Source organism: Rhineura floridana, chromosome 12 (genome assembly GCF_030035675.1).
Source record: "Rhineura floridana isolate rRhiFlo1 chromosome 12, rRhiFlo1.hap2, whole genome shotgun sequence".
Classification (NCBI taxonomy): Eukaryota; Metazoa; Chordata; class Lepidosauria; order Squamata; family Rhineuridae; genus Rhineura; species Rhineura floridana.
In genome coordinates, this window is record NC_084491.1 from 9,466,626 (window position 1) to 9,478,945 (window position 12,320).

The following is a 12,320-nucleotide window of genomic DNA, read 5'->3' on the forward strand; positions in this document are numbered from 1 at the left end:
GCTTGGAAAAGTTACTTTTTTGAACTACAACTCCCATCAGCCCCAGCCAGCATGGCCATTGGATTGGGCTGATGGGAGTTGTAGTTCAAAAAAGTAACTTTTCCAAGCTCTGCTGCTGCAGTTCCATTTTACGGGGTAAATGGGTGGTTATTCTTGACCTATACTGTATTTCGGGCCAACTCACTGGCTGTACACAGTGATTACTGTAACAAACAGTTAATTGACTCTGTGGCCTCTGAATTAATGCTAAAAGCACAAAGGGTGTGTGAAACTGTTTCATGGTTCTATAGCTATTATGAGATATAAAGAAAGATAATTGCAAAAAGAGCTCTTAAAATATGTTGCTTTTTTGCCATTTGATCTTGAATACTTCGAAGGGTAGGTGTTTAAAGCTTATTAATACACCCCCCCTCCAATCTTAAAAAATGCTGCTCCCTTTGGGGTGGGGAAAGTATCACTTCTAGCCTTTTAGTTACAAGAGATATAAAGCTCTTCACTCTAGGGTGATTTTTAAGCTGTGGGGAAATTGCTTTTTGCTGACACCAAATCACATTTGTTGGAAAAAGATAACCAGTGTAGATATCACTAGGTATGTAACATAGTTTTTCACCTGGCTTAGGCAATATTGAATAATGCACATGATGTTACTTATTGTGGGATACACAACACTATCCTGTTCACAGCATTAATACTGGGCATATTTGAGCAGGCCTGCTTGTGTTTGGGAGTGTGTGAATGTTGGCAGAAGAGAATGTTTACAAGTGAGATACTTGTGAACCTAGGACATCCTTTAATCCCATTCAATTCCATTAACTATTCCCTATAATGTGTCTAATGCAAGATGGCTTACCACTCTACATTTCTGTTTCTTTTATGCGTAGTTTTGGTCAATTTTGTTATATAAAAATAGCAGAATACATAATATAAAAGAACCATTTTCCCAGCGTCAAACCTGTAATCCTTGATTTGGAGATACTCTGAAGCCAAAACAAAACTGTGCAGACTTGGGAAGGGGACCTATTGAATCAGGATTTCTGCACCCCCTACCCTGTTTCATTTGTGGCTGCTCATTAGAATGGGGGGGGATAGCTCAGGCCCAGGTACCAAATGTGGCCCTCCAAGCCTCTCTAACTGGCCCTCAGAATTATCCCCAGGCCACTCTTTTTACTGGCCCTACTTCACACCTTGAGCATCCTGGCTGGGACATGTCTGTGAACTCTAATGCCTCTTGGTTGCCTGAACAGAGAGGGGTACATACAGTAACTACCCCCCTATACCAGTAGTTTCCCACCTTTTTTTCTGCATGGACCTCTTAAAAATTGCTGTTGGTCCCACCCCTACCTTAGATGATGACTTTAGCAGTCAGATAGGTTTGGCTGGCAGCAGCTGAAGGCCATGAATACACTAGTTGCCAGAGCAGAGTGTTTCCATTGGTCACAAGGGCAAAAGGGTTGATCAGCCAATCAGTTGTGAAATCTCTTTGAAGCTGAGTTTTTAAAAAAAATAACTGATAAAGCTGCTCCCACCAGGTTTTACAGTAAAAAGGGGTGGGAGTAGTATTGTGTGTTGCAAATTCATGGAGGACAGGGCTATCAATGGCTACTAGCCATGATGGCTGTGCTCTGCCACAGTCAGAGGCAGTATGCTTCTGAAAACCAGTTGCTGGAAGCCTCAGGAGGGGAGAGTGTTCTTGCACTCAGTTCCTGCTTGTGGGCTTCCCTCGGGCACCCGGTTGGCCACTGTGAGAACAGGATGCTGGACTAGATGGGCCACTGGCCTGATCCAGCAGGCTCTTCTTATGTTCTTATGTTCTTATTTGCAGAAGAAAGTGGTGGAAAAGCACTAGAACCAGCAGAACAGTGAGTACTTTTCTACCCTATATCTCAGTGGTAGGCTGAGCATGTGCTTTGCATGCAGAAGGTCCTGGGTTCGATCTTTTGCATGTCCTTGTGAAAGGGAAAAAATATTCTAGGTTGTTTGTGTGACAATCCCACAGCTGGCTCTCTCTCTGTGTGTATGTGTATGGAGTCTTTCCAACAACCCTTTTTATTGTGCAGGGATATTCAATCATGCCACATGGAGTGCATAAATGAACAAGGCCAAGTGGATACCAGCAAAGGAAAGCAAAAGAGGCAAGAAAAAAATCACTCAAGACACTAGCTGGATCCATGCTTCAGTATGTCAAAAGACCAGATGATGGCCAGGGTTCATCAAAAGACACTGCTTGTCAATCTCCAATTGAAAAAGCTGATTCTTCTGATGCTAGCATGCATTCTGCAGAAGAGCAAGGAGTCGAAATGGAAGAATTTGAAGCAGAAGAGAGTGCTGAAAGTGACTCTAGCCATGATACTGTAAATGAGATGAGTGACATTAAGGAGAAAGATTTGCAAATTTTATGTGATGTTTCTTCCTGGGAGATACCAGTTCCAGATCATTTTCGGGTGGAAATCATCAAAAGGGAAGTGCTTCTTTCCAGAACAAAGATGGGCCTTTCAGTGTTGCAGCAAGGCAAGATGCAAAAGCTAAGGGAGATGTGTGCCAGCTTTCAAAAGAGTGGTTTTACAAGATGATGCCAAATGGCGAGAAAATTCTGCGGTCATGGACAGTTTACTCACTTGTCAGCGAGAATTTATATTGTTTTTGCTGCTGACTGTTTGCCGTTAGTGCTACAGATACGACATCCAAATTTGTGACTGGGTTTCAGAAGTGGTGGAAACTGAGCCCGAAAGTACATAACCATGAGACATCCGAACAGCACCTACATTGCCTTGAAAAGTGGAAAACATTGGCAGCAGGACTTAGGCTGCAGAAAACCATTGGCGATGAAACTATTGCTTTTATGGAAATGGAGAAGAAAAAGTGGAGGGACATCTTGCACAGATTGCTTGATATCACATTGTTTCTTGCCAAGCAGAATCTGGCATTCCGTGACCACAAGGAAGATGAATCTTCATTGAATAAAGGGAACTTTCTTGAGTTGGTTGAGATGCTTTCAAAATATGATCCAGTGCTGAAAGAGCACCTAATGAGATTAAAGCAGAACACATGTAAACTTAAAGTATCTGTCTCTTATCTTTCACCAAAAACTCAGAATGAGTTTATAAGTGCCCTGGCAAATCATATGAAGGAGATGCTTGTCATGGACATAAAGTCTGCAAAGTACTTTGGGGTCATGTTCGACAGCACACCTGACATATCACATACTGACCAGATGTCCGAAGTGATAAGATATGTAAAAATCAGCAATAGGAAAGTTGAAGTAAAATAAGTATTTCTAGGATTTTTCCCTTTAAAGGGGAAAAAAGCTGCTGACCTCAGTTCTGACATTCTTAAAAATCTGGAAAGTGATGGACTGGACATAATGATGTGCCGCACTCAAGGTTACGATAATGCTGCCACTATGGCTGGAATCCATGGAGGAGTACAAGCCATTCTTAAGGGAAAGAACAAGAAAGCTATTTTTAATGGATGTGTGGACCATTCACTTAACTTGTGCGGTCAGCACTCTTTTGCTGAAAATGCATCGTGTGTGACATTTTTTGGAACTCTTGAGAGAATGTTTTCTTTCTTTGCTGCTTCCACCCATCGATGAGATGTGTTAATTGACCATACTGGAGTGTCAGTGAAAAGGCTATCAACAACACGCTGGAGTGCTCATCATGCTGCAGTTAAGCCAGTTAAAGAAAAGTTCGATAAGTTTGTGGCGGCTATTGAAGCTCTTTGTGATCCACATGAAAATTTGGACACAAGAGGTGCAGCACAAGGTCTTTTGCCTGCTGTCTGTGATTTCACTTTTCTGTGCTACCTGTACTTCTGGTGTGATGTACTACAGGAAGTTAATCTTACACAGCAGTACCTGCAGACTAAGGGCTTAACTCTCAACAAGGTGGTGACAAAGCTAGAGGTGCTAAGACTTTTTCTGCACGAGGAGCGCAGTCACCTAGTGGAGCATGCAATTGAACAGGTGCTTTTAAAATCAGACGAATATGGAATTGCAGTAGAAGAAGAGCCAGGTTCAAGAAGAGGATGGCAGGGGAGGAAGCAAGTGATGCTGGACTCACTCTCCAAGAAGAAAATAAGAGGGTGATGCTTGAGTGCATTGATCGCTTTCATTCTGAACTCCAGATCAGATCAAGAGCCATCAAGGAAGTAGCAGCCATGTTTGAGGCTGTTCAAGTGAAGAGTTTCATATCTGCCACTGCAGAAGAGTTAAAGGTGTCCATTCCAAAATTGACCACTTTCTATGATGAGGTACCCGAGAATGAACTTTTAATAGAAATACCAAGGCTGAGAAGGCACCTGAAAGCAGCAGAGATTGATCTGGAAGAAGCCAAAGATTGGGCAATATTAGACGTTTTGACATTTATAGCTGAATGGGACTTCATAGAATCTCTCCCAGCCCTTTCACTAATCCTAAAATTATTTCTGACAATTTGTGTGTCTGTGGTTTCATGTGAGAGGAGCTTTCAAAGCTGAAACTTATAAAGAACTATTTGCGATCTACCATGGGACAGTCAAGGCTTTCCGATCTTGCTATATTATCCATTGAAAGTGAGTTGGCGAAAGGCATTGATTTCGATGAAGTGATTCACAAGTTCGCAGCTTTGAAGGCCAGGAAAGGAAAGTTCTGATTTAGTTGAGATGTTCACTAAGTGCTGAAATGTTTGTGCATTTGTTCCTGTTTATTTTTTTGGTATTATTTCATTTATGAGTATATTTCCATATGCATTTGTCTATGACTTCTACATTATATGGGCCGTTATTGATTATGTAAACCTAATCCATTAATATATCTCATGTAACAGTAAAGTTTAATGTTCATTTTTTTGATGTAGTTCTTAAACGTTTTTACTTCAAATTCTATTGTTTTCTTACCAAATTTTCACTTTAACCACATGAGACTATGTATAAATGTAAATACATTTAGGCTGTGCATATGATATTGTAATTTAAAGGTGTAATTTTAATTTTGCTAGTTGTTTATGTCACTACTATTCAGTGATATACGGGAATTACGATTTATGAGTAACATTAGTACAAAAAGCATTACTAAGGATTCTGTATGGTCTGGTACGGGAGGAGGTCCATGGGGGTGACACCATGAGTTTCCGCACCGGGTGACACCAACCCTAGTGATGCCACTGCTTCACCCTGGGTCAACTCCTGGGTCGACCCGAATCAGCATGATTCAGTTCAGGATCCGGGATTTGGCCACAGCAGTTCTGCAGTACCAGTATTTAGTTCTTCATGAACAAAGCTTGCCTGAGAAAGTTTGATTAACAACCCCCCCACTCTGATTAGCGAGGGATGTGCGATCTATGGGAAAGTCTATTGCAAGGGAGCTACGCAAGAGCATGACTCCGTGGCCCTTTTGAAAAGGTGGCCTTATTGGTGGCCTCCCTGGCCACAGAATTACCTGCAGAGCTTGGAAGATTAATTTTAAAAAGTAATAAATTACAGTTACAGTTACATGGCACAAAAAAGTAGTAATTACCATTACAGTTACAACTGCTCTGAAAGTAACTGATTACTTTACTTTTTCTCTGAAGTAATTACTACAATTACATTTCAGTTACTTTAAAAAAAGCCTACAAGGTGCTGGCCTTGGCTGCTGCACATCTGAGTAGCTAAAACATTAAAAATAAACAAACACATACAGAGGTAGTAGAATAATTCTTTTTATTCATAAGATAGCAATGGTGGTCTCTCTGCTGGTAAGGGTGATGGGGAGGGAGGCTGAGGCCACTACTCAAATCTTTGCACGTCAAACCAAGTGCAACCCCCCCCACTCAGCCAGCCAGCATAATCTCTCTCACTTAACCACCTCCCAGACCCTGCCCTGCCACCAACTAAGGGACACTCACTCAAGCCAACATTTCCCCCTAAGATGTAAAATACTTAAAATACTGCAAATGCATCACAGTAGCCAGAGAGGGTGGTGGAGGCCACTTTGTGTGCCAAGTGCAAACACAGTATTCACACACACACACACACACACACACACACACACACACACAAACACACACACACACACACACACACACACACACACACACAAACAAACGTCACCTTTCACCTCCTCAGTTCTTTATCTCCATTTTGCTGCTGCCTCCTTCTCCTTTATCCATGTTCTTGACCTCTGGATCCTTTTTCCCTCCACTCCATTCTTCACTACCACTAACGGTTTTTTTAAATAATTGTTTTCTCCACTCCACCCCGTCTCACTCTCCACCTCCTCCCTCGTCGCCTCCTACCCACCCACAGAGCATGAGGAAAGAGCGACACTGCACAGAAGCCCAGTTTGAGGCACATGATTTTCATCCACAAATCAGAGGAGCAGAAGACTTCCCCTGCTCCCCTCCCCCCCAGTAATGCCCAAAAGTAATTCTGGAAATGTTACAGTTACTCCACAAAAGTAGTAAAATTACTCCTAGTTCTATTACAATCAAAATGTAAAGGAATTACCCACTCGTTACTCAAAAAAGTAATGAATTACAAGTAATTCGTTACTTGTAACTAGTTACTTCCAAGCTCTGATTACCTGGTGGTGGTGGGTGGGTCTGAGAATCCACCCACCATGTCAGGATTCCTACAGTGTTATGACAAGCTTCATTGGGTGCTCTAAGGCAGGGAACATGGTACCCAGTGTCAGCCAGGTATTGCTGAATTACAACTCCCATCATCCTCTTGTGATGGAAAGATCTGTGTTATCTCAGTTTCTCATTTTTCCAATCTTAAATTCAGTTCTCCACATTTCTGTGGCAATTTGCAATTTGTTTTTGTTTTTTAAATCCTCATGAAAATTCTCCACCATTTTAGTGTGAATTTCTCCTAATAAACACCTTTTTGTAGTTTTGACTAATGTAAACATTTTTGCAAATAATTTTTTGTCATATATTAACATTTTTATATTAATTGCTGTCCTGGGCTCCTGCTGGAAGGAAGGGCAGGATATGAATCAAATAATAAATAAATAAATATTTTATGCACACTTTCTCCTAACATATGCATTTTTGTAAAAATTGCTTGGCACCAAAGCCTCCTCCCTTGAGATATCTCCCTTGCATTGCCTATAGCAGAGCCATGCCTCCATACATTCGAGTTATGCTTTTCTACTGTGTAGGCCCAAATCAGGTTTTATGTGGCAGACACTGGTCTAATAATTGTAGTTGCTGCTGAACTGCTGCAAAGCAGCAGCACAATTTTTGGTGAGAAGCAAGGCGGATGGATGCTTAACTCCTCTCACCTGTTGCCTTCCTTCTCCTGCAAAGTCTTCAGTAAGCTATTATTATTATTATTAGTAGTAGCAATAGCAGTAGCAGTAGTAGTAGTAGAATTTAATACCTGCCCTTCAACTGGAGGTCCCAGGGCGGGTTATAACAATTTAAAAACATAATTAAAACAGTTAAAAACAACCTAAACATCATCACAGAAAATAGGGTGGATCCTAAAAATATACATCTCAGGTGTCAAAGGTCCACTGGGAAATTTTGAGTACTTATTTGCTGCTTTCTAGTAGTTTAGCTTTCTCTGTCAGCAGCAATATTGATTTTGATCATAGGAGCTCATTCCTTCAAATCACTTCCAAATGCCTTCATCTATGGCCAGCTGTGTCATTGCAACACTGGCCACCAACAGTCCAGACCTTTGCTTTCTGAGTTGAGCATGCTTTGGAGAGCTGCTCCTTTCCATTTTTTTTTTTACCAAAACATACATATGGTTTAATTCAGAACAGTAAGGGGGGCATTTTCCACACGCACCCCCAACATCAATTTTTTCTTAGCCAAACCACTAGACTGGATTCCAGAGCAGCCTTTGGGATGACACAAAATTTGGGGACTGTGGTCCAGACAATGGGAACATAGGAAGCTGCCTTATCGTTAGTCAGACCATTGCCCCATCCAGTATTGTCTGCTCTGACTGGCAGCAGCTCTCTGTGGTTTCAAGCAGGGAACATTCCCAGCCTGAACTAGAGACGCCAGGGATTGAAGCCGGGACTTTTTGCATGAAAGGCAGATGCTCTGCCACTGAACCCTGGCTCTTCTCCTAACAGCTTCCTGGGAGAAAGCTTAAGCTGTAAAAATCAAGCCATACTGGGGAAGGAGATGAGCTCCATTTGTTTTGCAGGACTTTTGTACACTTTGGCCACACATCTAGATTTCAGCCAAAAAGGGCGATAGAGCATCTGCTTTGGATGGAAAAGACTTCCTGCCTGAAGAGCTGGTGCCAGTTAGTGTAGACAATTCTAAGCTACATGGATCAGTGGTCTGGCTCAATGTAAGGTACCTTCCTAAGGGGGCCCCCAGGTGCCAGGCTCAGAGATCAGAGATGCCTCTTATAGGCAATGTACTCGACTATCCACTAGGACTGTGCACTGGATTGGATCCAGGGCTGGCACCAGGCATGAGGGGGGCCCTCGGGCACCAAAACCCTCCCATGAACCAGCGAGTGCATAAATAAGCCCGGTTGCCCTGCCTCCCACATCATTTTTATTTATTTATTATTTTATTTATACCCCGCCCTTCCTTCCAGCAGGAGCCCAGGGCAGCAAACAGAAACATCAAAATCACTTTAAAACATCATAAAAGACCTTAAAATATGATTAAACAAAACAATGTTAAAAACATTAAAAAAACTTTTAAAAACATCTTTAAAAAAGGGTTAAAGATATTAAAAGACATATTAAGAGCAATTCTAACACAGACGCAGACTGTGTCAGCACACTAGCATGCTGTGTGCGCATGCCTTTGCATGCACTAACATGGCACTATGGAAGGCAGGGTGGCCAGGACTATTTAAGCCCACATTGGCTGCATTGGGGGGGTGTTGCCTGGGAGGGTCCACAAACCACGCTAAAGTTGGGTCATGGGGTGTGATTTGCAGTCTGGGGTAAAATCATGCCCCACAACACTGTGCTATTGTGGAACTGGAACACTACCCTCCTAGGGGCCCTTCTAAGCACCTGGGCCCTTGAGACCATGACCTACTTTGCCACCCACTGGTGCCAGGCCTAATTGGTCCAAAGCCCAGATCCCAAACTGGTCCAGTTTAGGTGGATCTGGGCTTTGACCAGACTGGGTTGAGACAGCCCTGTATTCCCCTGGGTAGAGTTGGCCCACCCAGAGCAATCCAGGGCTGTTCAAAAGGCAGAGCAGCCAGTTGGCCAGAGCCGAGGGAGAAGGCGACATAGAAAACTTCTGCAAAGAGCAACACAGGCCTGCTTGCGAAAGGGCTCTCAGATGCTCCTACACTACACCAGGGCTGCATGTAGGGATGGGTGAGAATGTAGATTCAGTTTGCATTTCAAGCAGAATTTATCAAATTTACAATTTCTGAAACAATATATGAACCAAAACACAGCCATCCTTTGAAATTTGCATTTATTAGAATTTTGGGATGCAGTTTGCCAACAAAACAATATTTATAAAAATGCATATATTAGGGAAAAGTGGGTATAAAATGAATACATGAGTGAAAATAACATGCAAAAAGGCATGATGTGATGAGAAACTGCCTACAAAAATGTGTTTGGAGAAAATTTTCTGTGATTTATTTGGAGAAATTTGCACTAAAATGGTGGAGAATTTTCATGAGGACTGTTTTTTTAAAAAACCCGCAGATCACTGTAGAAATGTAGAGAACTGAATTTAACATTGGGAAAATGAGAAACTGAGAGAACCGAAGTAGACAGATCTTTCCATCCCTAGCTGTGTGTGTCTGTTCCCAGCAGGAAAACATGTGTGCAGCCAACCTGAACAGGACTTGAACCCTCTGCTTGCCAGCTGGTCAACAGACAGTTCAATCCTGCCAGCTGCAGCGGTCTGAGAAGAACATGCTGATGAAGCAGACCCCAGCAGGATGGAACCCTCCACTCCATTGGCTGGCAAGTTGAGAGTTCAATCCTCCTGGCTGCAAGGGTCTGTTTCCTCCCTACAGGAAATACTCTGGTGAAGCAGCACCCAGCAGGACTGAACTCTCCATTCAGTAGCTGGTGAGCAGAAAGTTCAGTCCTGTTCTCTGCAGTGCAGTTGGATAGGGGAGGATGGAGGCACAGTGTCCCCTTCTTCCCTCCCTCCCTCCCTCCCTCCCTCCCAACCTTATGTTTAATTGGGGTGCACAGCCCTATTATCCACTTAGGAACGGAAACAAACACTACCAGTTCAGCTTTGCTTATAAAGCCGGGAACACTGTCTTGTGTTGCCAGCACTGTGTGAAATAATAATTTAATTTAATTTAATTTGCAGGAAAATTTACAGCATCAGTGCCCATTCAGCCACTGGCGTGCATGCAAGTATTGGGATCAGATCCACGCAAACTGTGTGTCAGCATTGCGAAATGTGATGCAAATACATTATTTTTTCTATTAAAAATGCAGCATTTCAAAGCAGAACAAATGGAAGAGGAACAGCAGGGACGCCTTTTGGTCTAGGACCAGCCCTGTTCAGAATGTGCAGGGATTTATCTTACATGGGAGAGGTTTCAGACTGGTGATGGGCCAACTACTCCAGGAATAATTCAGAATAAGCCCAATTTAAAACAAATTATTTCAAAATGATTCTCAACACAGTGTGTTTGAATGTAGGCCCTGTTCCAATTCTCCTTGAGAAGCTCCATTCATTTCAGCGCTGACTACTGGAGGAGAAGGTCGAGCTGGTGGCCTGCACCCATAATCTTTTGTTTTGTTGGGCCCAAGGCATCTGAGGCTTACATTTCTCTATTATCCCCTTTTAAAATTCATTTTTGGTTGGAGAACTGCACTGCAAAATTTGAAGAAGTGTGAATTTCAAAGGATAGCTATGTTTCAGTTTATGGATGGTTCCGGAAGTGTCAGCCAGTTCTCATTGAAATGCAAGCTGAATGAATGTTTCCTTCATCCCTCCCTTGAGCTCCATGAGGGAAAAGTGGGATTAAAGTGTTAAAAATAAGGCCCTATGCAACATACAGCCTGACCATTCACACACACTGTCACATATGAGGCTCATTTTGAACCACCGATAACATAGGGGTATTTTTTCCCCTAGTGTATCATGTACTCCAAAACCAAAGTCCTCTGGTTTTTAAACCACTGTAGGATGAGCTACAGCAAAGTGAATGAATACCAAGTACATCGGGCAAAATGTTTTCAGCAATGTATAATTGTGGGGTGGGCAGACAGCCTTGGAGAAAGAGGAGTACTGCAGGGACCAAGCAGTGTCCCATTTGTATCTGTGAAATGTCATCGGGCAGCATGCCTCTGCATGATGGGGCTGTGCATGAACCAGCCCTTAGCCATCTCTGGTTGCAAAAACTCTGGCAGGACACACAAAACCAGCCTTCAATGTGCCTCAGCTCCGGGCCCTGACCAAATTTTATTTCTGGGATTGATGCTGCTTTTATGTTCCTGAGAGCTGGCCAAACGTCTTATGCAGAACTGAATTCTCATTACTGTCTGGCAGCCATTGAACACAATCACTCAAGGCTCGCAGGCACAGCAACCTGAAAGCCAGGGCTTGGGAGGGTGAGGAGGTCAAGCGGTTTTGCAGGCTGCAAGGCTGTCCCAAAAGTGCTGCCATCCTTGCTTGCATGGAGAACCCCAGAAGGTCAGCAGCAGATAACGATGGGGAAAACCTGTCAATTTTGGTTTCTCACTTTTCCAGTTTTAAGTTCAGATCCCCACATTTCCAGATCAGTTCATGATTCTTTTCAAATATGTCCTTATGGAAATTCATCATCATCTTAGCACAATTTCTTCGAATATACGCATTTGTATGCAGTTTTGCTTAATACACCCATTTTAGCAAAGCAATTTTTCCTAATATAATGCATTTTAATGTTATTTTACCAATATATGCATTTTGAAGCACACTTTGCCCCAGTACATGCATTACTGTACATCACTTGGCTGGAGAACTGCATTGCAAAATTCATAGAAATGTGTTTCATCTCATGTATAGGGTTGCCAGGTCTCTAGTTTTTGCCCGGAGACTCTAGATTTTTGCGGTCCTCTCTGGATGAGTCACCCCAATCTCTGGACTCTCAGCTTTTATTTTTTTTAAATTATATTTCTAGGTGGTCTGGCTCAAGAGATATACACCAAAATGTCAGCCCCCCCCAATTTCTGTTAAATGAGCTTGTAGCTGGCTGCTCTAACCCTGCCCTTTCAGGTTTGTAGCCAATAAGTGAAGTCAGGGCTGTGATTGACAAGGGGGTTGTTGACCTCCAGTCACTAGCCAGAACCCATTGCAAGGCCAGGAAATTATTGTCTTTTCCTGCTTGTCTGAAAATCTCACAAATTGAGATTTCATCAGTAGTAAAAGTGCCTTTCTCTGTGTGTGCAGGAG

At 42.7% G+C, this 12,320-nt stretch overlaps 1 pseudogene; it reads left to right on the forward strand.

Annotated features, from left to right (window-relative positions):
* Positions 1–2,297: 2,297 nt before the first annotated feature.
* Positions 2,298–12,320, forward strand: part of LOC133368748 (zinc finger MYM-type protein 1-like) — a 111,337-nt pseudogene continuing 101,314 nt past the window's right edge.